Source organism: Podarcis filfolensis (assembly GCF_964270895.1).
Source record: "Podarcis filfolensis genome assembly, chromosome: 4".
Classification (NCBI taxonomy): domain Eukaryota; kingdom Metazoa; phylum Chordata; class Lepidosauria; order Squamata; family Lacertidae; genus Podarcis; species Podarcis filfolensis.
Genome location: NC_139607.1, coordinates 28,743,066 through 28,767,709, shown reverse-complemented (window position 1 = coordinate 28,767,709; position 24,644 = coordinate 28,743,066). Strand labels below are relative to the sequence as shown.

At 41.6% G+C, this 24,644-nt stretch overlaps 1 protein-coding gene across 5 annotated transcripts in view; it reads left to right on the top strand.

The window, feature by feature from the left end:
• Window positions 1–24,644, top strand: part of NCK2 (NCK adaptor protein 2) — an 80,367-nt gene that overhangs the window by 9,610 nt on the left and 46,113 nt on the right. For all 5 annotated transcript variants that reach the window (XM_083610920.1, XM_083610922.1, XM_083610923.1 and 2 more), the window contains exon 2: window positions 18,696–18,766. The gene's annotated coding sequence lies outside the window, so the exon portion shown is untranslated. The remainder of the gene's footprint in view (window positions 1–18,695; window positions 18,767–24,644) is intronic.

The window sequence follows — 24,644 nt, the reverse complement described above, 5'->3', positions numbered from 1 at the left end:
AAGGTAAAATAGAATGTGCACAAAGGTACACAATGGCTGCTTTGTGCTAGTGGGAAACACTCGTGCAAGACTGGCCCCCTGATTTTCACTGCTCCTTGCACCTCCTGAAAGTTGCAGCAGAATGGGATATTGCAAGGTGCTCTCGTAGGTAGGGGAGGATTGGGGAAATTGGTCGCCCCACTTTGAGTGATTGGTGGCTAGCCTAGTCCAAAGCCAATCCAATGAGCCTGATTTGCTGATGGAATGATAGGTTGTTCAGTGAACTATCCATAAAATTAGAGAAAAATAGAAAAGTTTGATGATAGGGGTATATGTCAGCTGAAGGGCACTTCCATGCTTTTTGAAATGGGAGTTGCTGCTATGGACTAATACAAGTATAATATTCCTCTATATAAGCACAATTAAAGCAAGTGGACTCAGGTGCTACTAATATAGCATTCATAGACATACCTCAAATGATCCCTTATTTAGACCAACCAGTGTATTTTTATTTTATTTTAAGTATAAACTGTTGTTAGCATTAATGCAAATCCCTAGTGATGATATGTGTGTGTGTGTCAGATAGAAGCCTTTTAAGAACCTTATAAAATGTTGAGCAGAGAGAAGAATTATTCAAGAGGAATAATAGTCCATATGTCACAGAGAAGATGGGGTTTAGTGTGGAAGACCCTTCTGATGGGTTGGGGTTTTGAGAAAAAGCGGCTCAAAATAAGGCAGTCTTTATTGCAACAGAATTATTAGGGTAAGTTAGAAGAATTATCTTTCATTAGATAATTGATCAGACCAGCGTTCACTGAACTGGGGAGTTACACCGAACTCTACTTCAAGCCTGAATATTTAAAGTACAATTTTAAATATCAGGAATTTTTATTTCTGGGGGATCCTACTGCTGATAGTGCTTATAACCTTCCTGAGGAACACCTTTATTTTATTTTATTTACATTTCCTCTGCTTCCTTAAAATCTAGACTGAGAGACAGACAGTGTTTTCTGTAACACAGATCCTTGCATGTTTATTGTTGTTATGTATTTTCTCAATTAACTGAGTCTGAAATTGCAATAGTTAGCATGTGGGGGTTCACAAAACATTTTTGAGGTGAGAAAGGGGTCTTTGTACTCATAAAGATTTGGAACCACTGATCTGGGGAGAAATGTAGGAATAATTTCTCAGCAGACGTTTTCCTGCATCGCCTTCATCATTTATTTTTGCTTGCTTGTGTTTTGTTTTTGTTTTTTGCTTAAAAGCTGCAATTTATCCTTTCTATTATTTCCTCCTCAGATCTGCACCGTTGCTGCAACTATTTCCCAAAGCACACCTATTTTAGGAACTGCCTTTATTTTTATATGGAAGTGCAACTTGGATTTTCACCTTCCCAAGTTACAATATGTTCCTGGCAGATAGCTTAATCTTACTGCTGTTTGACTGCTTACTTCTCTTTGTAGGTGCTTTTTTGCACAGCCCTTTAAGACAAGACTAGGCAGGACAAGTCCAAGTACCTGCAAACAGCTCCCAAGAAATCCTGTGGGGTGCTGTGATTTGTGCCTGGACTAGTTCTTTAATAGAAGAATGATCCTTCAAATGAATGAATAAATGAATGGCAGAGTTTTGGTTAATAAAAAGTACCATCTGAACACAACCTTCATAAAGCTGCTTGAAGGTGTACATTGTCTTGAAGGTTGAGTTAGCCTCCTCAACAGTTGTTGTGCCACTACCATTGTCATCCCATTTTAAGGGAAGGAGAAAGAGGGTAATACATGCATAGAACAATACAGTGGTACCTCAGGTTAAGTACTTAATTCGTTCCGGAGGTCCGTTCTTAACCTGAAGCACCACTTTAGCTAATGGGGCCTCCCGCTGCCGCCGTGCCGCCGGAGCACAATTTCTGTTCTCATCCTGAAGCAAAGTTCTTAACCTGAGGTAATATTTCTGGGTTAGCGGAGTCTGTAACCTGAAGCATATGTAACCTGAGGTACCGCTGTATATACAGCAAGAGCTAAATGGGCTTGGTGCTGCAATTTAGGGGTTAAAAGTGGATCCTGAATCTGAAACGGTTTGAGACTTCTTTCCCATGTAGCCCTAAGTCTGGACCCAGCCAGGATGCTGGAAGAAAGACTGCTGGTTGCATACGAAGAACCAAGAGTGCTTCTTTTCTCCCCCTCCCCGCCTGATTAAATTATTCAACTACAGCCCTCACCCATGTATGGAATTGCACCAAAGGGAAGCAGCACCTGATGCTGTTTCTAGTCTGTGCGAATGGACATCAGAATACTGTGTTTGCATATGCTGTTAGATATGCTGTATAAGTGCTAATGTAAAATGTGAAAGATTGTAGTATAAGGCAGACAGTCTTTATTGCCATGTGTACATACTTGCATTGCGTTGCTGACCCGTCACACAGTGAGGTTTTCTATCTCAGGTTCCCCTAGATTTTATATTCACGCTGCAACCTTAAACTGCAGTCGTACCTTGGTTTCCAAACAGCTTAGTTATCGAACGTTTTGGCTCCCGAACGCCGCAAACTGTTCTGGTTTGCGAACTGTTTTTGGAAGCCAAACGTCCGACAGGGCTTCCGCAGCTTCTGGTTGGCTGCAAGGGCTTCCTGCCGGAACTTTGGTTTCCGAACGTTTTGGAAGTTGAGCGAAGTTCCGGAATGGATTCCGTTCGACTTCCAAGGTGTATTTGCAGGAGGACCTGTTGCCTGGCTCCCACAATAATTTTGAGCCCTGCTTAGATCCTCTGATTCTCCCCCTTTGCCTTTGGGCATCAAGAGCAAAGGTCACGGTGGACCTGAAGGCAAGCCTTTAGGTTGGCTCTCAGACAGTGACTCAGCAGTGGCTCAGAGACAGGAGGAGATGACAGAAAGTATACAAGGCTATTGGTCTGCCCTGGACCTTTGCTGGGTCTTCAGACCTCCTGCTCTCATGCCATGAACAATTTCATGAAAAGTCAGTAGTTGACTAAACTAGCTTACGACAGAGGGGATTTAAGTTCTAGTGGCATGTCTATTCCCACCCCAGTTCCAATATTGCAGCGGTTCTCAACCTGTGGGTCCCTATGTGTTGTTGAACTACAACTCCCATCACCCCTAGCTAGCAAGGCCAGAGCTCAGGGATGATGGGAGTTGTAGTCCAACAACATCTGGGGACCCACAGGTTGAGAACCACTGCAATATTGTGTTTAGACCTCTAGAATGTATTCTGTTGAGATTAATCGCCAGTGTGACATGGCCAAATTACAAGAGTGGGTATTTTGTGAAGCAATACATTTTCATGTATAGCTAACAGTGACGAGTTTAATAATACACCAAAAGCCACATTCCTCTATGCTGCTGTTGTTGAAATGTAGCGATGTATCATTTCTCTTAACTACAGTCAAAACATTTTCCTGGCAAATGTCCAAGGATAAACAGCAGAAGTCAATAACCAAAGTCTTCAGCTGTGGGGAAAGGTTTATCCTGCTTAAAGTGTGTATAGGCCTCTGAAATGTGTTACTTTTAATTAAGCGAAGGACAAAACTCCATTCTCGAACAGTATCACAAGCAGTAAGGGACAGATACTTTAGCCATTGAAGGGGTCTTAAGTTGACTGTTTAGCCAATTTGCTTTTTAAAAACAAAAACCAAACTTATTGCACATCTGTTGAGTAGAGATATGAAATCCTGGGAAATAAACTCTGGGAACATTCAAGGAGGGAAATGGTCCTTACTCATTTGTGTTTCTTCTCAGAATTATTCGAAAAATTGGAAGTTTGGGGGAACACTTAAAAACCTTTTGAAATATATATTTTTAGAATGAGTACAATGTTTTTAAACACTTTTTAAAAATGTAAAATACTCTATGGCATTAGAGAATCACAATCCTGGCATACAGCTAACTAGTCAAAGATGCATTTCTGTGCCTCAAGGGTGCTGCCCTCTTCCTGACAGGAGTATAAAAAGCCGTCATCGCACATGAAGTGCCTATTGCCTTTTTCTAGTGACTTTTGATCTAGTTTGGAGATGCTGGAAGCAAATAGCCTGCTTCGGCTTTCCTCTTGACCTACCTCTTCCTGGTTAACCTTTTTCATGTCTCCTAATCACCCTCCTACACATTGGGAGTCAATCAGGTTATTGCCCTGCCTTGCTGGGTAGTAAAAAGGTCAGAAGAAAGCAGGGCAGAAACTTCAGAAATTCTCCTTATGGGTGGCAAAACCTCAGAGGAAAAGATTCAACCATTTGGGTGACTTGTACAAGGAAGTGGAGCACAACTGGGTATATTCACAAGTTTGTTGGTATGAAACAAAGTCATTTATGGTTTTAAATAGGCCAAATGGTACAATTTTATATTTTAATTAAGTTAAAAGTGATGCATTTCATTTGTTCGAGCAACTAATAAAGTTTCGTTTGGATAAGGAAGTAAATATTGCACATATCTTCCCCACTACCCATTTTGTGTGTGTCCTCCCTCCCAATGAAATGTGGTGGGGAAATATGGGAAAACAAGTTTTTCTCCACAGCTTTAAATGTTTCCGGAGATTTTTACGTTTCTACTATTAAGATGTGATTCTATCTTCCATTTTCCCATCTAGCGCTGGGTGACCTTGGGCTAGTCACACTTCTCTGAAGTCTCTCAGCCCCACTCCCCTCACAGAGTGTTTGTTGTGGGGGAGGAAGGGAAAAGGAGAATGTTAGCCGCTTTGAGACTCCTTCGGGTAGTGATAAAGCGGGATATCAAATCCAAACTCTTCTTCTTCTTCTTCTTCTTCTTCTTCTTCTTCTTCTTCTTCTTCTTCTTCTCCTTCCTTCCTTCCTTCCTTCCTTCCTTCCTTCCTTCCTTCCTTCCTTTTTCTCCCATCATCCACCAAAATCAATTTGGACTTCTTTAACGTGCAAGTAGATTGTGCCAGTTTGTCACTTAACAAATATTACTTATAAAATTTGGCAATCCCACATATTCAGGATGGGATAGAGAGATACTTGGAATTTGTCCTTTGACAAATGATCTAGAGAAGGAACAAATGCAAATGATCAATTATTTTGGTTCACAACAAATAGTGAGCAACGCAGAGATTATCTTTAGGTGTGACTGTCCGCCTTACCATATGGAGCAAAACAGCTGCGTTCTGCAGCAAAGATAAGAAAATTTCCTTCTATTTTTATACTATTCATTGGGGAAATGTGTGTGTATATGATTGGGAGAAGATGGCGGGAGGGAGAGAAAGCTGTTAGCAATCTTAGCTCTTCCCTTTTTAAACAGTGGCAGTGCCCTTGACTTCCCCAAACTTCTCACATGCTCAAGTTTTAGGCTTGTTCTTTTAGGTGTAGTGCTCTTAAACACCAAGACAGCAACATAGAATGGGGGGGAATACAAAACCTATTTTTAGTGGCATGCTACCACAAGCAACGGGGACGCGGGTGGCGCTGTGGGTTAAACCACAGAGCCTAGGACTTGGCAATCAGAAGGTCGGCGGTTCGAATCCCCACAACGGGGTGAGCTCCCTTTGCTTGGTCCCTGCTCCTGTCAACCTAGCAGTTCGAAAGCATGTCAAAGTGCGAGTAGATAAATAGGTACTGCTCCGGTGGGAAGGTAAATGGTGTTTCTGTGCGCTGCTCTGGTTCGCCAGAAGCAGCTTAGTCATGGTGGCCACATGAACCGGAAGCTATACGCCGGCTCCCTCAGCCAATAAAGCGAGATGAGCGCCGCAACCCCAGAGTCGGCCACGACTGGACCTAACGGTCAGGGGTCCCTTTACCTTTACCTTACCGCAAGCAACAGCAGAATTTTGAGTGGTTTTATTTTGCTTAATTTTATTGCATTGGTGGTTTGTGGGTTAATGGTTTTTGTAACTTTAAATTTCTTTATATACCACCCTGAAATCTATTTTTAGATGATGTGTTATTTATTATTATAATTTTTAAAGAAATACATATAATGGAGATTTGTGCGATTAGCAAGTTGGTGCCTTTTGGCTGGAGTGAGGATAATTTACCTGAGGGCTGGCTTTTTTTGGTGCCATCGCCTTTGCAACTGTAATATGCGTGTTAGTCCCAAAGTTATGCTGAACTTGGAGGATCACCTGACCTGAATGATGAGACTAAAGAACCAAGTTAGTAATTGAAACTGAATCTTTTCAATAACCTGAGGCCTTGTTACATTAATTTACTGTGCTGATCGGAGTAATATGAGCACTCGAGTGTCAAATCTGAAGAACTCTGCTACAGCAGATCTCTCTTCAGGATTCCCTGGTGCCTGTCATTTAGATGCCATCAAATGTGTGCACTTCATGATGAGGGCTCTCTTTGTGAAATTCCTGTCTGTAGAAAAATTCCATTTTGAAGCCCTAACTAATGGTATGTAATTTGATTGCCACTTATTGATCTTTGTCATGTAGAAAATATTAAGTTGATCAAGGATTGTTTTACTTCATCGTGAATCCCTTGCCTGCCTTGGGAATAAAAGTATAAATTACTGTGCCGATAAGAGGTTTCATCTCAGTCCCTGTTCCCCCACCCCCAAATTCTTTATTTCTTGAAAATGGAATTTAAAATTGAATTTTGTATATATATTTTTCGTGTAAAACCTTAGCCACTGTTAAAACATGTACCTCCAGCACAGAGAAATGCTGCTTCTTTTTGCCCAGTGTTTAAGTATGCATGAAAATTGATTAATAAGGTAGGCTCTTAACATGCTTTTTAAAAAATATATCAAAAAATCGGGCCCTTGTATTTGTATTTACCAGTGGATTAATTAAAGTTCCCCATCCCAAGGTGCTTTATTTAACTTGGGTTTTGAACCGCCATGGCCTTGTTCTGCTATTTGCCAGTGCAAAATGTCCACGTAAATAATGAAACTTGATATCACTTGGTATCATTTTATGCATGTTTGATATTTACTTTGTACGGTTCACATCTGTGTACAGTGACGGTCCTCTATAAATGCCACATTATTGGAATTGCATACTTGTTTAAAATAGGTTGGGCAAATACATTGCAGATAAAAACTGGAGGTGATTTTCCAATAATACTGAAAAGGCCTGCCGCAAGGTAGGTGTTTAGTGCGAATTCGTTTTGCCCCCTCTCCTCCAAAAAAAAGTATTGTGAAAGTTGTTCCTAAATTTAGACAAGCAAGGAGATTGTGTTCCAATTAGGCAGTGAATTGAGAATGATAGATACTGCAGCTAAGAGCTTTCAGTAGTGCATAGGTTGCTCTCTGGGTGGTGAGTTCCACTCCACACTGTTCAGGTTATATAAATATTTTAATGACTTTTTTCATCCTTTACATCAAAACGAATGCTGCTTCCACCTTTTCGTTTCTCTCTTCCCTTCCCCCACTCAGTAACAGAGCTGTGATCTATTTACAGTAAATTGTCAGTACACCGTTGCTCCAGCTGTTTGTGGAGCTTGTTTTGCCTTTTAATTTCTTAGTATGTCATTGTCTTTCATATTTAAACCTCATTTCTCTTTGGTCTCAAAGCGTAAACTATTTTTCACTGTGCTTTTTGTGCAGTCTTTTTTTTGAGGGAGTAACAAAGCTGCTCCAAAATGACAGATACCAGGAAGAAACAAACATTTTAACAAGCCTTCTTAGCTGAGAAGAAGATAAAATGATTGTTTCACCTGATAGGCCTTGGGGATAAAAATGCAGATGCTAAGCCACTTGTTTTGATTGGTTAAAATCAGGAACAAGAAATCCTCTCCTCCCATGTTGATGTGAGTAAATATAGATTCCAGAAATGCTTGGAAGGATCAGGGAACTTAGAGATGTATGGCATCCACAATCTGGCCAGCACTTACCCTTCTGTCCCAGGAAGAATCTATAGAAATCCAAATTCCTTTAAAGCTATGTCAATATTTCATCTTCATAACGTTCACTTTCACAGTCCATTAAATGGAGGATTTCTTGTGGGAACAGATTGAACTAGGATGGCTGGCCATAGTATTGGCTCCCTTCATCTGTATATGCACTAAGGAGTAGCTGCTTTTTAAGTTCCTTATAGATGACAAAACTTCTCTCACCAGTGAAATGTACGGTGCTGGCTATGTGCTCCCATTAAATCTTTACAGCTTCTTTTTGAACCGTTCATGTATGTCAGGGGTGGCTAACCTTTTAGGCTCCGTGGCCTAGATTGGTCTTGTGGGTAAAATTTATGACAGTGGATCTGGGCTGCCCACCTGTCAAACAACCTGGCGTCGAAGCAGCATCAGGTACAAAATGTTTTGAAGGCCATGGACTTCAGTTCAGTTTGCAAGGTCCTTCTTAAAGGCAGTGTCACCCCCTTCATTTTAGCAGGGGATTTCATGCAAAACGTTTCCTGAATCATGAAGGGGTTTGCATGAAGTCCTGCCAAACTAAAGAGGATTTAACTCCCTGCTCATCACCTTAAATCCTGCAGATATGGTTGTGTGCCTTTGCTCCCTGCTGAGAATAGGCAAGCAGTCAACTCTGGGCTTAACCCCACCCCCTGCTATTGGCTGAAGTCGCAAGTGATGTCACTTGATGGGCAGGTGGACATTGTTTGGAGAAGATGGCCTCATTGGCCAACAGGGACCCCTTGGCAAGCCAATATTGGCCCACAGGCCAGAGGTTCCTACCCCCCATGTATGCGTTGGTACAAGCTAAGCTAGTACTTTCAGTTCATAGGGCTGCAGAAAGTTTATGTGTAAGGGCCTAACCCGATGTTATATGAGCCTCATGGCTGCCACTGAAAACAGCAGTCCCATATTTCCATATCATCTCTATTCTGGTAATGTCTAATATTTTTGGCAAAGCATTTGAAGGGTTTTACCTCAGGAAAACATTCTATTTCGTTAAAAACAAAAACCACTCCTCCCAACTTGAAAATGAGCACAGAGCAAGGGTTTGAACTTCATATGGACCATTGCAGTGAAAACACATGCCTTAAACTCCTTGATACTAGGCCAGACAACTTGGCCATATCAACCAATAATGTCTCTTCCAACTGGAAGTGGCACGGCAGGATCTTGTGCAGGAATCTTTTGTGTTACTTGCTGCTTTATGCTTTAAAAAAAGAAAAAAAGAAGGATTTGACCCTATGAAAAAAACTGATGTGCAGCATGTGCTCTGCCACTGTTCTGTGGTCCATCCCTTGAGATTTGAACTTGATATTTAGAGTGGAATCTTGAGCATGTGTCTAATTTTCAATCTGGTATTTCCGGCTTCAGTGAATACATACATTGGTTGAACCTTTTCAGTTTGCCAGATAGCACGATCATCCTGCCCCATGCACTGTTCCAGTGTTTCTCATAGAGCATCCCACACCCCGAGCCAGTTTCAGTGGGGAAGGGAGAGTGGCTCAGGCTTCCACCAGTGGGACTGAATTCTGCCCATTGCATTTGCTCTCCCTGCCTTGTAAAACTGGTGTGGGTTTTGAACTTGAAGCACACATTGTTTTCCGGATTGCATTCTGGTATCTTGATGTTCATTGTTGTCATATTATAACTAAACAAGCAAATGAAATGGAACGATAGTTTGCCTGGTTTAACCAAAGGTCTCTTTTTGCTTGGTCAGCACGACATATCATGATGCCTTTTTGCAAATTTCCCCTCCCCAGCAAGTCATGTTGTGTGTTTGTGAGTTACTAGGCTGCTGGGGTAGGGACGCGGGTGGCGCTGTGGTCTAAACCACAGAGCCTAGGGTTTGCTGATCAGAAGGTTGGCTGTTCGAATCCTCGCAGCGGGGTGAGCTCCCATTGCTCGGTCCCAGCTCCTGCCCACCTAGCAGTTCGAAAGCACATCAAAGTGCAAGTAGATAAATAGGTACCGCTCCGGTGGGAAGGTAAACGGCATTTCCGTGGGTTGCTCTGGTTCGCCAGAAGCAGCTTAGTCATGCTGGCCACATGACCTGGAAGCTGTCTGTGGACAAACGCTGGCTTCCTCGGCCTATAGAACGAGATGAGCGCCATTACCCCAGAGTCGTCCGCAACTGAACCTAATGGTCAGGGGTACCTTTACCTTTAGGCTACTGGGGTAGAAAGAGATTTAGGGTTATTGCTTTCAGAAGTAACTATACTGCTCAGCAGAGCAGCCTAAATCCTGGGGCCGTTGCGTAGGGGTTGGTTAGATGCAGAATTTAGTGTCTGGTGTTTGTTCATTTCTGCTATGCCCCCGGGCTACTATTCTGCTTGCTAGGAATTTGGTATTATCGCATATCACAATAAAAGCAAAACATGTAATGGAATTTTAAGAAGATAAAACACCTAGGACGTATGCTGACTCCAGAGTCAGATAAGATTTCATTCTATAACGCTTTAATTAATCTCAGAATGTTGCTGTCTCTTTAGATTCAGGGGGTGATTTATAAGCTGTTTTTTAATAAAATATTCAAAACAATTTGCCTTTTTCTGAGCTTTTTATATCACCATGATTATTTTGCTCTGGGAGGGCAAGGCAAGTTTGAGACTCAGGAATTCAGCCTGAGGATTCTGTTTTTGGGGGGTAGGGGTTGGAACTGCTATGCAGAAATGAATAGTAGTGGTGGTGGGTGAAGGCTTTCTCATGGACTTGACTTTCCTTAAGTGAAAACTGATCTATAACACAATAATAACATTAGTTTGAAAGACAGCGGTAACTTAATGAAGGTAACATAGGATCTCTATGCATAGGATCCTAAAGAATTAATGTTCTGATTATGTACATTCACTTGCATCTATGGCGTGTTGAGGTCAGCAATTTCCCCCTGCTTCAGTTTAGCATGAAACAACCTTTTTGGAAATTCCCTCTGAGCCTCAGGAGTGATTTTTAAGGGCTGCCACCCCCTCTGTAAGCATGGTTTGAATCATAGAATCGTAGAGGACCCTGAGGATCATCTTGTCCCACCCGGCTGCAGTGCAGGAAGATGCAATTGTCCCACATGGGGATCAAACCTGCAACCTTCTTTGAAGACAACCCTATTTTTATATTTTCAACTAGTAATATTTGCGAAGATTTTTAATTCCGTAGTGGTCCTTTAGCGGTCTTCAGGAGGGAGAGCTTGCATATTTATATGTACATACAGTGGTACCTCGGTTATCGAACACCTTTGAAGTTGAACGTTTCGGAACTTGAGCGCCGAAAACCCGGAAGTACATGAAATGCCTCAGTTTTTGAACGCGCCTCAGAACTCGAACAGGAAATGTGGCTTCCATTCTGAGTTTTCTGTTTTGAGGCTTCCGCTTTTGGTTTTCATTTTTCGAACATTTCGGAACTCGAACGGACTTCTGGAACGGATTATGTTCGAAAACCGAGGTACCACTGTACAGTCATACCTCGGGTTAAAGTAGCTTCCGGTTGAGCATTTTCGGGTTGTGCTCCACGGCGACCCGGAAGTAATGGAGCACGTTACTTCTGGGTTTCGCCGCATGCGCAGACGCTCAAAATGATGTCGTGGGCGGAAGCGGCAAATTGTGACACACGCATTCAGGATGTGAACAGGGCTCCGGAATGGATCCCGTTCACATCCAGAGGTACTACTGTATAGTGTTTATAAGCTTTCAATCTTGCTTTCCTATCCAAGGAAATAGAAGAGTAGAAGTCTTGACTTATCATCACAACAGTTGTGTGGCATAGGCTAGCCTATTGATTCAACGGTACATCGTGAGCTTCATGGCTCAGCAGACATTTTAACTTGGGTCTCCTAGATCTCAAGTCCAACATTCTAGATAATATTTCACGGTGTCTCTTTAAGAGGTCTTAAGATCTGTTTGAACCTAGTTAGTTTACCAGTACCCCAGCCGTGGCACTTTACCTCAGTCATAACAATGTTTAGTTGGACCCAGAATTACCAGAATAATAACAGAATTTAAGGAAGCCCATCAGCACACAAGAAAACAAATGGAAACACATTGCTGTGATCAGATGTCTAATGTGCAGACAGCATTTGCTAAAGGTGCTTGTTTACTTGTAGTGATTGAAGAGTGATTAAACAATAAAGACCATCTATTCAAAGACAATTGGAGACCTTCTGCTATGGAGATGTTTAACTATGGAGAAAAGTGAACAAAAGTCAGAACAATAAAACATTATTTTGTAGCTAAACAACCAGGGTGTCAAAAGAAAGAAATAAAGAAAAAGACTGGCATTAATTTAAAAAGCATGTAGTGCACTCTTCATAACTTGATGGCCAAACACAGGGTAGGAATTTTGATGGTTTCTCTGAACGCAGAAGTTAGGTATGCCCTCCTTCACTGTCTTTTGCGGTAAGAATGCCCCCGGATATAAAACAGTGACTTAATGTAATGCATAGAAGACTTCTCAGCTACAGCATGAGTCACCCACTGTTATCTATATTCATTGATGGAGCAGACATCATTCAAATTCTGGAGCTTACTGATGCTCTGCTAGGAGTGGAATGTGTGCAATATAACATCTCAAATGAAACTATGCATACCACTGAGAGGTTTGTTGTACTGCCCTAGGACAGAACAAGCGCTTGCATTGATGTGGTCAAGGGCAGAAAGAAGTCGCTCGCAAGGAGGATTTGTGGAAGGAATTCCACCAACGTGAGCTACTCTTGAAAAGCATGTAAAGAAGGCAGTTTTCTAGGTTGGTCGTGCCTGGAGACAGACTCTTGTTTCCAAGGCCTTTCCTTCCCCAAAAGGTTTAGGCTGGATTCAGGTGGGTGACGGAAACTCTACATGGCTTTCTTCTGGCTGCCCAAAATATCAGAAGGACTGGGAATGCAAAACTTCCCTGTTCTCTTGTGAGGCTGAATGCTTCAGCAAATAAACCAAAATAATCTTCAGCATGTATGTTTGTTAAATTTAAAAGCCAGTATAACTATCTAAGAACATATGCCAGAATTCCTACTTGGTTTCCGTTAAACTGCCATCCTGTCTTCTGTCCTCAGACTTTGGCCTACTGACACAAGAAATCCACAAAGTTTAATTGATAAAACCAACTGTGTGTCATCACTGAAAAGGTCTGCTCACCAGCCGCCTAACCTTTGAAGATGGGGACAACTGGAGAAGGTGCACCTCAAATTATGGATGGGCTTGTGGAATTGAACTGTTTTGGAGTACTTTCCGTTTGGGGGGGTGTGCTCCTGTGTAGAGCTTTGGTTTTTTTTAAAAAAGATCAGGGATGGGGCACCGGGAGTCTGCCATGGTGTTATTGGAGTCTCATCAGCCCTGACCCTTGGTGATGCTAGCTGGGGAGTTCTGGTCCAACAACATCTGGAGAGCCACAGGTAGACAATACAGAGCATAGAGCTGCATGAGGACGAATTCCCATCTCTTATTGATTATTGTAGTTTCTACTGGTACCATTATGCAGAGTTCAAGCAAGTCCCGGGAACAAATTACTGATCTTTATTCTTGTATGGATTGGTCCCATGCTGCTCGTGTACTGCTTAAATTTGGTCTGTTGCTGAACATTGCTACTTCAGGTGAAGCCCATAGGTGTCTGTTAACAGAAGATACTGTCTTTTTAGGAATCTCCCTTCTTAACAGTGTTTCTCAGAAATGATGGAAGTGTACGCCAACAATGACTTGAAAGTGAAGTGCTTGGAAATTTTGTGAAACGTGCCTTAACGGTTAAGCACTCTGGTTTGACTGTTGCTCAGAACATTATTTGCTTAGTGACTTAAGATGTGCACCTTGGATAACAAATTACCTTGAGCGCTCATTTCCACCTAGGATTTAATGCTGTTCAGGGTTTAAAGCTTTCTATAGGCAATGGTGTCAGTAAGGAAAGCTAAGCATGATCTTGTTCTTCAGGACGCATTTCAAAACACGCGAAGTAGGGAATGGCTTGAGAAAGACAAAGGAAATACAGTGGTACCTCGGGTTACATACGCTTCAGGTTACGTACGCTTCAGGTTACAGACTCTGCTAACCCAGAAATATTACCTCAGGTTAAGAACTTTGCTTCAGGATGAGAACAGAAATTGAGCTCCGGCAGCGCGGCAGCAGCAGGGGGCCCAATGGCTAAAGTGGTGCTTCAGATTAAGAACAGTTTCAGGTTAAGAACGGACCTCCGGAACGAATTAAGTACTTAACCTGAGGTACCACTGTAGAAATAAGCTTTCTGAAAAGGTTTGAAGGAAAGGTGTGACCATAGCTAGCTAACTTAATTTTATCTCGGTATCCTTTGTGGAAGGATTTTCCTGTGAGCAATCTAGGTTATAACATTCGTAGGCTAGACTCTTACTGAGCATCATAATCACTTAGGCTCTATGTGACATTCAAAAATTAAATGTATAAGTCTGTTAACTAAAGGAAGTCTGGATTTACAATTTTATTAAAGTATACTCACTAATAAGGACTTCTCTATGAATCAATATAGCCTCTGCAGAAATTAGCTGGTAGGAAATCTTTACAAAAGGACTGGCATTATCGCCTTGATAATGTTTTAATGTGAAAGAAAAGTCGTATAAAATTTTATATTGCTGGTATTCAGTACCACATAAAACCAGATACACAGGCTCCAGCAGCATAAATTCTATATATAATCTCAGACTAAAGGCAGATTTTATATATTTGGTAGAATTGTTCCAAGATAAGAGTTTTCTTTATGGGAGGATACTAACAGCATCCCCAGCTTTCCATTAATATTAGGCATGTATTCTTTAATCAATTGCTCACTCAAGAGCATTATGACCAAGCGTGGAGTCTTTTAACAGTAGTAAATTCTGGCATGCTTAATGAAAATCAGTGGCATCCAAGTGTATGTGTGGAAGGTTTCTCAAATTGCAAAATATTCAGAGGAGTATGTGTGAATAAAGATGGATAGACAGGTCAAAGTTGTGAAAAATATTGGATTCTTCTCATTAACATCATGAAACTAAGATATATTAACAGGGAGTACTCGACACTGCCTGGGATTTTTAAAGAACCCACCAAATACTGTGTTTTTTAAATGGATTGTGTAATTGGCCACTTTAGACCCATCATGCCAGAGTCACTTTTTGGTTCGAAATCTTGATTCAAAATGGCAGCCAGCATACCAATGGCAATGAAGTCTGCTTCCCCCTCCTTGGGGAATGTCTTCACAGAGTTTGGCAATGTTATCTTTAGAGGTGGCCAAGCCTATGTCAATAAAGAGGCACCTTCACACCAAAGTCACCTTTTAGTGCACCATCTTGATTCATAATGGTGCCTGGCACTCAAACATTGACACTGATCCCTCCCCGCCCTCCGCCGAGGTTGGCGACAATATCTGGGTAGGCGGCTGAACCTATGAAGAACAAACAGACAAACCACTTTCCAAAATATATAGTAGATAACAGGAATAGCCAATATGATGCCCTCCAGAACAACTCTCCTCCCTAACCATTAGCAATGGAGGCTGGGATTGATGAGTGTTATAGTCCACAACATCAGCTATCCCGGTGCAGAATTTACAAAATACTCTGTTTTGTAAGCAAATTTTAGTAACCTTTGTTATGATTATAGTGTACAGTGGTACCTCAGGTTACAGACACTTCAGGTTACAGACTCCCTAACCCAGAAATAGTACCTCGGGTTAAGAACTTTGCTTCAGGATGAGAACAGAAATCAAGCGGCTGCAGCAGGAGGCCCCGTTAACTAAAGTGGTACCTCAGGTTAAGAACAGTTTCAGGTTAAGAACAGACCTCCAGAACAAATTAAGTTCTTAACCCAAGGTACCACTGTGTTGTTTTTATTTACAATGAAAATCCTCACCCTACTTAATCTGGAAGTAAGCCCTACTGAATCCAATAGACTTCTGAGTAGGCATAGTTAGGACTGTGTTGCTATTTTTTCTCTCTCTTTCTGTATACATATGCATTTTAAAATTATAATTAATCATGTGAGACAGATTTTTACCCCATGCTAATGGGGCTTGGACCAAAGGCAGCTCAGGCAGCAGCTAGTCTCATTCTTGCTGGAACAAAATATGTTCCTTTCCTCCCACGTTGAGAGCAGACCAGGATGTAGCTCAGGGTTTGTGTCAGAGTTGGAACTATTTATGAAACTAATCCATATTTTTGAATGATTTCCACATCTAATCCTGCAGGACTCTCTATTTGAGTTTTAAAAGCAGAAACGACATGATTGGATTCGTGCTCAGATACTGTATTCAGATAGCTCTGAAGGTGCCATTAGATTGACAAGTCTGCAACAGCATATTGTTTAGCAATTTATAGCATTCTGTCATTAGTCTTTGACACAGTAGTACAGTCAACAATCAAAATACAATATAGCAAAATTTAAAAAGGAGGGAGCCTTGGAAGTCCAACAATAGGGGTAAGTTTGCTTTTTAATCAAGCCATAGTCCATATTGCTGCTGGATTTCTAACCCTGTTTATTTTTAGGGTATGATAAGCTATTGTTGACTACGTCAGCATAAAGAATCACATTGTTAAACTTGCTTAATATTCTTTATGATCAGCTCCTGGTTTTTTAATCATTCTTATGTTTCTTAAGCTACACCAATTCAAGCTTAAACCTTTTTTTGCTTGATCTTTGGCTAGACCCCTGAATAATACGGGAGAACGACTTCTCCTTCTTAGTGAATCTGTAGTGCTTCTGCAACGTCCACTATGTTTTTCAGGCTGCAATCCTATATGTACTTACCCAGGAGTAATTTACACTGAACAACGAGGCTTACTTCTGAGTAGATTTAAGTAGGATCTGAAATGCTCTAATACTCTATATACACTTTCTCAGTACTGTTTTGGGGCAACTATGTGGTCTTTTCCCTTGGGAGATAGCTGATTATTTGAGTACGCATCTCCTTTTTGTTAGGGTCATGAAAAAAGATGTAGCATGAGTTTTAGTATCTTCTTCCCTATGAATGCAATGGTGCATTTTAACCGCAAAAGCTGTCATGGTTGAAATAATATTCCAAATGTACCTGTAATGTTCAACTATTCATCACAGCAGTGTTTGTTTTTTAGAGCAAATGCCTCATTTCAGGTATATTACTGTTTTAGTATATGTGCGTTTTGTAGAGCGTCTCCAAATACTTAAAAGAACTTTTGACATGCTTTCCAATTTCTTTAACCCTTTTTACAGTTTTTTAATTATTATGTTTGATCATGAAGAGGTCAGGTGCAGAAGGTTTTAAAACCTATCCTCAGTGTTCACTTAAGGCAGCTGAAAATTACTGAGGTCCACTAGTCACAAAATGGTGGTGCAGTGGCAGAGCCATTCAAAAATTGGTGGTAGATGGAGGCAGTGTTTAGCATTTTTTAAAAATGATCTCTAATCCATCTTTAGAAATTGCTAAATTCTTCGCCAAAGCATTTCCCTTGTGACAGGGAGTTCAATAACTTGGCTTTCCTTAAGTTATACTGCAGGGAGATGTTTTCATTTAACTCTTTTCCTTCTCACCCCAACATGTCTCTCAATATATTTTTACCCATCTCCTGTAATTTTTCTCCCATTCTCCTTGTACCTCACTCTCATTCCCACAAGCTGTCAGTTTCTTTCATCCTTCCTGTCTGGTCCTTTTACATTCAATTAGTATAGTTGTTTCTTTGTTTTGGTGCTATAATGAATGAAGTGCTCTGAAGGAGAAGTTTTCTCTTTTACCAGCTCCCCACAAAGCTACGTATCAGCCATGGCCTTAGTTTAAGAGTCCATTGCCTTTAATTATAAAACATGGTTATATAATATAATATAATATGCTTGCAGTACCTAAAGATTAACCTGACCTGGGAGTGGAGGAAGATTAGCTGTGTCCCTCTAATATTTTCCCCTTTTTTAGGAAAAGCATTTGGGTTGCAATCAGTAACTGATTATTAGGTATTTTTCAACTAAAACTTTTAACAGCAGTCTGAAAGACCACCTCTTCTACAGTGTTATGATGTGCAGAGGGGGGTCCTCTTGGTAGCACTACTGCCCTTGGAAATTATGGCAGTGGTGGCTCAGAAGACCCTTCAGCTATGGAATTCCCTCACCACAGAGGTGCACCCGGCACTTCAATGGTATCGCTTTAGTTGTATACTGAAGACACAAATCTTTACTCTTTCCTGAGGTATATGGTTTAGCATCCACCCTAGTCTCTTGACTGTAATTCTTTATTAACTGATTTTAACACGTATTTTTTTACATTGCTGTAACCTGCCATGGGACTTCATGGTGAAGGTGTGTGTGTGTGTGTGTGTGTGTGTGTGTGTGTAAGAAATAGAATTACAGTCAATCTGTGGTTGTTGAACATCTCAGCTGCCGAACGTTTCGGAAGCCAAACGCCAACAACCCAGAAGTAACTGCTTCCGTTTTCGAACGCGCCTCAGATGTCGAACGGCTTATGAGGCGTGTTTCTCTCTCTTTATCAATGAGATTTGCCGACAACCCTTTGATCCTCGGTTGTCGAACGTTTCGGAAGTCAAACGGACTTCCGAACGGATTACGTTCGACAACCGAGGTTCTACCGTAATAGTAATAGTTGGGCACCTGGTTTTGTTTTGATTTGCTTACTGCAACCCTCTACACGAAATCTTACTTTGTTCCAGCGGCTCATGACTCTCAGAAGTACACCCTTTGGGACTAACTGTGTGTGTGTTTGTGTGTGATTTTGCCACAGTATAGTTTACTTTGGTCAAAGGCTGATAACTCAATAAAGTTTGCTTGAGTTCAACCGGCTACAGTTCCCTAACATTTCTTCTGTGTAATTTTTTTCTTGTGAAAATGGAAATCGTATCTACATTTTGGTTTACATTAATTTAAAATTAACACATGCACCAAGTAAAGTAGAGTGATTAAAAGCATGTGTTGTCTTTAGCGTTCTAATTAAAAGCGTGTTTTCGTTTGTTTCAGAACCTTCTCGCAAGCGTAACTTTGCTCAAGAGTCTTAACTTTCTGTGTCTGGATCCTGAATTGTGCTAAAGGTAAGTTACATGGATTTCATTTGAACTAAGAATACTTCTCTCTTTCCCACTTAAAATTGCTGGACTAATTGTGCCTTGCCTCCATTTCTCAAGTGCTTTTATCATTTAGTATACTTAAGGCTGCAACCATACTATCAGTTCCAGGATAGTAACTTCTGTCACATTGCTCGTGTTCACTCTTAAACATGGGGAGGAATCCTTAACTTAGCCTCCTTAACTACTTGTTCCAAGATACAGTGCAGGAGGTCTTTAATGTCATGCATTCCTGAGTGAACATCAACGGAGGCAGTACCAGTTGTGTTACTCAGTGGAGATGGAACCATCTTAGAAATGTTTAGAACTTGGAAAGGATTTCTGTCCTCTCCCTTTGGAAAGGGGAAGACAAAAATCTTCCTTTGGAAGGATTTCTGTCCTCCCTCCTCACATATTTTCTTTCCATCACCACTCCATAAGGTTACAGTTTCTGGTGCCTGTAAAATTAACCAAGTGTATCAAATAATTGGCTTTGCTTCCTTTCTGAGTAGCAAAGTTTGATTATCTATCTGTGCATCCTTCGATTTGCAAATGCGAAGACAGTGTTAGTTGTGGTATCATTGGTTATCTTCATGTTGTCACCATAATTCCAAATAAGTAGATTTGTAACACCGGCATTAGTAAGAAGGGAAGCAATTACTGTAGTGTAATTTTTAATAATCCCCGTAATTCAGATGGGAAGATGCAGTTGACTCTGAAGCTGATTGTGCAGGTAGCCGTGTTCTGAAAGGGAATACCAAATGGACAAGGCCATTATGGAAATCTCTGGTCTGGAGGGAGTGGAAAGAAGCAAAATGGATCTGAGGGTTCATTACACTTCGATAGTCTTCTTCTGGGAAACAAGATGTTGAAGAGTTGGAGCAACACCCATTAGAATTAAGTAGTCCTGTGTAGATTTCCATCAACCTAGAAAAATGTGGCTTCATTTTACTTGGTAAACTCTGCCATCTCCAAATATCCAGAACTGGAAAGGAAGAAGCTTCTTTCTTTTCTCCAAGGTGCATGATAAGCTTGTTTCAGGTGAAAGGGAAACTGCAGACGTTTTCTTTCACGATAGAGGTGGACTTTCTGTCTTGTAGCCAGGGGCCATCAACAGGTACTAAGTAAAGGTAAAGGGACCCCTGACCATTAGGTCCAGTTGTGACCGACTCTGGGGTTGCGGCGCTCATCTCGCTTTATTGGCCAAGGGAGCTGGCGTACAGCTTCCAGGTCATGTGGCCAGCATGACTAAGCCGCTTCTGGCGAACCAGAGCAGCACACGGAAAAGCCATTTACCTTCCCGCCGGAGCGGTACCTATTTACTTGCACTTTGATGTGCTTTGGAACTGCTAGGTTGGCAGGAGCAGGGACTGAGCAACGGGAGCTCACCCCATCGCGGGGATTCGAACCGCCAACCTTCTGATCGGCAAGTCCTAGGCTCTGTAGTTTAACCCATAGCGCCACCCGCATCCCTCCACAGGTACTTGCCAGCACCAAAGCAGTGTTCTGCTTGTTAAGTTCATTTTGATAAAGTTTTTTTAAATGATACATAAACCATCGTCATCAGTTGATGAAAGAGATCAGCTCTCAACAGTCTCTGAAGCTAAGTGGGAAAACTGCACCTGTTGTTTCTTATGTGGGCTGCAGTCACGAGCCATATGATTATTATTTTTTAAGCGACTCCAAACATAGAACAAATTGCTAGTCCTGTTTTTTATTTATTTACTGTAAGTAATGTTACATGATGGATAGAAATCTGGTAAGGCTATCCCTATCCCTTGCCCTTCAGTATCATTTAAGAAATCAGCTTTTCCTGCCTTATCCATATCATTTATTAAATAGCTGCCCCTGCTCTTCAACCGAGGGGCAAAAGGCAGAGTCATAATCCAGCTTATTTACATTCCCTTATCCCTGACTCTCAACCTTGCCTGGCTTTCACTAATCTATTCTTCTCTTCTTTTCCTCTTGTGATGTTGCCAAAGTTTTAACTAGCCTTCTTAGCTGTGTTTTTAACTGCACCTTGATGTTATTCGTGCATATCAAGTTGCTCTTAAAGAGACATGGGCAGGCTGTCTTTCATTGGCCAGTTGGCAATCCTAACTCCTCTCAATTTCCTCAATCAGATTTATGATTGTGAAAGAACAGAAAAATTATGAATACTACCAGTTGTGACATTTGTTTCTGTGATGCCCGAACTAAATAAGTAACTTGATTGTATTGTATCTATGCGAGATTCCCACCCCACTGCCCAATTTGCAATTTTATTTAAACTGTAAAATATCTGCAGTATTCTGATCGTACAGATTAGAATACATGTTTCCCTTTCAGAGGACAGAAGGGTTGGTAATAGCATTTACAGACAGCAACACAGTAGACTCCCTTAGAAAGTAGGTAATAGCTTTCTAGGGGATTAGTAATCGGGTTTGCAATATTAGAAGTTTCGGAGTTTTGTCCTTTGTAGGTAAGATCAAGGTTAAATTTGCACAGTTTAGAAACCAATCCCCACCCCACCCCCACCCCCGCAAATGATAGCAGCGCTGCAATGCTTCTGGAAAAAGTGAATTGAGAACAGCAGCGGCTCTTTCATGTGAAAATCAATAGGCCAAAAGAACAGATAGGGCCAGATCTCATACAAACTTCAAAGTTTTGAGACTGGCAGTGACTTGCACTATATATGAACCATTATCTGCATGCTGGAGGGGATAACTGCAACGCACCAGGTGACCAGTCGGATATTTATTTCTCTTTTCCCTTAAACATAGGACTTAGCTGTTGTAAAGGGAATTGTGTCTTGCCACCCGAGCCTGGGTGAAACACTGAAATTCTGTGACGATAGCTTATCGACAGAGGATCAGTGATTCTGCACCCAACATGGAAATTCCCAGATCACAATGGTCTTGATTTAGACATTGAATTGGAAAGGCGAGTAAGCATAGTATTCTTTTCTGTTTTTATGCAGTGTGTATTTGCCAACTGTGAAATCCATGGGACTTGGTTGATCTCACACACACCACTCATTTCCCCTCTTCTTATATAATATCCAAAATGCCACAGATTCTGTTTTGGAGAAGTACTTTTGGAAGCAGAACTCTTATTTCTCAGTTCCACCCTCTTCTTTTGTTTATATGGAACCTGTGGCCAAATCCTCTTCATTGCCTTTCTGTGCCTAGAAATGTGGAAGGAAGGACAATGGGCATTCTTAAAAGCTGAATTCCAAGGGATCAAGGAAGGAGTTTCCTGGTTTGTTCAGCAGATTGCTCCACAAAGCAGTGAGGAACATTTGGAGTAAGGCAGAACCAATCTATTAAGTAGGCTACCCTGTGACCCTTGTGGTCTGCTCAGGATCTGGTTGGGGTGCCTAAAGTAATAATAATTATTATTTATACCCTGCTCATCTGGCTGGGTTTCCCCAGCCACTCTGGGCAGCTCCCAAAAGAACATTAAAAATACGATAAAACAATCAAACATTAAAAACTTCCCTAAAAAGGGCTGCCTTCAGATGTCTTCTAAAAGTCAGGTAGTCTTTAAGAGAGATACACCTCTTGAAATATTTTTTAAATTAACGTTTGTTTAATATCTGAAGATAAAGAACAAGAAAGAAAAGAAGAAATAATCCAATACTTAAAATAGAAGAGAAAGAGAGAAAACCTTTTAATTTTGGAACAAGCCAATCCTAGGAGTTTACAGTGCTATGTAAAAGAGGTAATTTTATGCCCTGAAGGCTCATTATTTAAAGTAGGCAGATGTGGGCTGACATTGGAACTGGGGAACTGGAAAGTAAAATTTTCCTTCTCGTAATCTAAATCTTCCTGCTCCCTTAAAACTCAGCAGAGGAATCTCTCCTCCTCTCCCATGCATCGTGCTAAGGAGCCGTCACTATCGTCATCCAAGTTCACGCTTTTCATGTCTCCCACGCTATTCTGTATACCTTCTGCTTCTTCTTCTGTGGGTCATTTTTGGGACTGCGGGCACGTTTGGAAGTCGGCAGAACTGTTGTGAGCACCGCCATAAATCGGTGTTCACGGGGCAGTTTTCCAATCACAACAAGATGACCGCTTGGAGGGCCTATCTGGTCCCAGAGAACAAATAACTTGCCTGAGAAAATGAGTACAGTGGTACCTCGGGTTAAGTACTTAATTTGTTCCGGAGGTCCGTTCTTAACCTGAAACTGTTCTTAACCTGAAGCATCACTTTAGCTAATGGGGCCTCCTGCTGCTGCCGCGCCGCCGGAGCACGATTTCTGTTCTCATCCTGAAGCAAAGTTCTTAACCTGAAGCACTATTTCTGGGTTAGCCTGAAATAGTAACCTGTAACCTGAAGTGTATGTAACCTGAAGCATATGTAACCCGAGGTACCACTGTACAACCCCCTCCCCCAAAACAGGGAAGCCGCCCCCCAACTTCAAAACCAAAAAAAGAGGCCAAGACCCACACGCCAACTCCAGAATTAAATAAGAGAGGCAAAACGCAAAGAAAAACTCCAAAAAGAACCCCCCCCCCCGGCTCAGCACTCACTTTGCATCCTACTGCCTCTCATTCATTCCCCAGTGGCAGGGTCCTATCTGAAGAGATTTGGAGGGAGGATGCAAGGTGGAGCATATCGGTTTCTTTTTCCCCTCTCTCCTTGCCACCCCAACCCCTTTTGACCCTTTCTTTTCCAAGAAAGAAAACAACAGCTGGTTATCTGGGAAGAAGGTGCGGCAGCTTGGAGCCTTCTCTTCCTTTTTTCCAGTTAGCCCAGCCTGCTGCTAATCAAGGTAAATGAAAGTAGGCAACAACTGACAACATTTTATTTATTTGTTCATTTTATTTTTTTGTTCGGAGGGCTTTGATGGGCATCGAGGGGGCATTGGGTGCTGTGCTGCCCATGGGCGCTGCTTCGGGAAACCCTAGATCTTGTATAAATAACCCATGAATTTAAGGGAATTTGTTTTGTGGTGCCCGATCGGAAGGTTGGAGGTTTGAATCCCCACAACAGGGTAAGCTCTTGTTGCTCGGTCCCTGCTCCTGCCAACCTAGCATTTCGAAAGCACACCAGTGCAAGTAGATAAATAGGTACCGCTCCGGCGGGAAGGTAAACGGTGTTTTCTGTGTGCTGCTCTGGTTTTGCCAGAAGCGGCTTAGTCATGCTGGCCCACATGACCCGGAAAAAACGCCAGCTCCCTCGGCCAGTAAAGCGAGATGAGTGCCGCAACCCCAGAGTCGTCTGCGACTGGACTTAATGGTCAGGGGTCCCTTTATCTTTACCCAAAAAAAAACACAACCTGAAATGGCTGTAACCTGAGTTATGACTGTATATTCCTCTATGAGGATATTTGTTCTTTTCCCACAGGAGCAGTTTGTAGCAGGAAATACAGGTACAAGAACCAAGTGATGCCTTGTGCCTCTAACAGCTGTGTGGCAGGCAGAAATTAAACAGGGTAAACCTTTCTTAGTCTGAAAATACAATTATGGGGAAAGCTGCATCTGCTGACATTCATCTGTCAGACATTTTATTACTTATGTGTTGCCCCTGATTTATTTTTAGACCCTACATGAGCTTTTTATGAATTCATTTTATACTACAAGTGTATGACTGGAAATTTTTGCACAGAATAAACGGGGGAAAAGCAGTTCCTTTTTAAAATGAACTTTCCAAACACTGGTCAATCTACCTCACAGGGTTGTTGTAAAAATAAAATGGGCTGGGGGGCGGGGGGAATGTAAAACTCCTTGTAGGAAAGGCAGGATAGAAATGTAGTAAATCTTACCATGTATTTTCAGCATTCAACCCACTTCAGCTTCAAATTAATTCCTGAACATATCAACAATTCAGAGGATGAAGCAAAATCAGTTCCTAGAATGCTTACTGTAAGTTAAACATACAC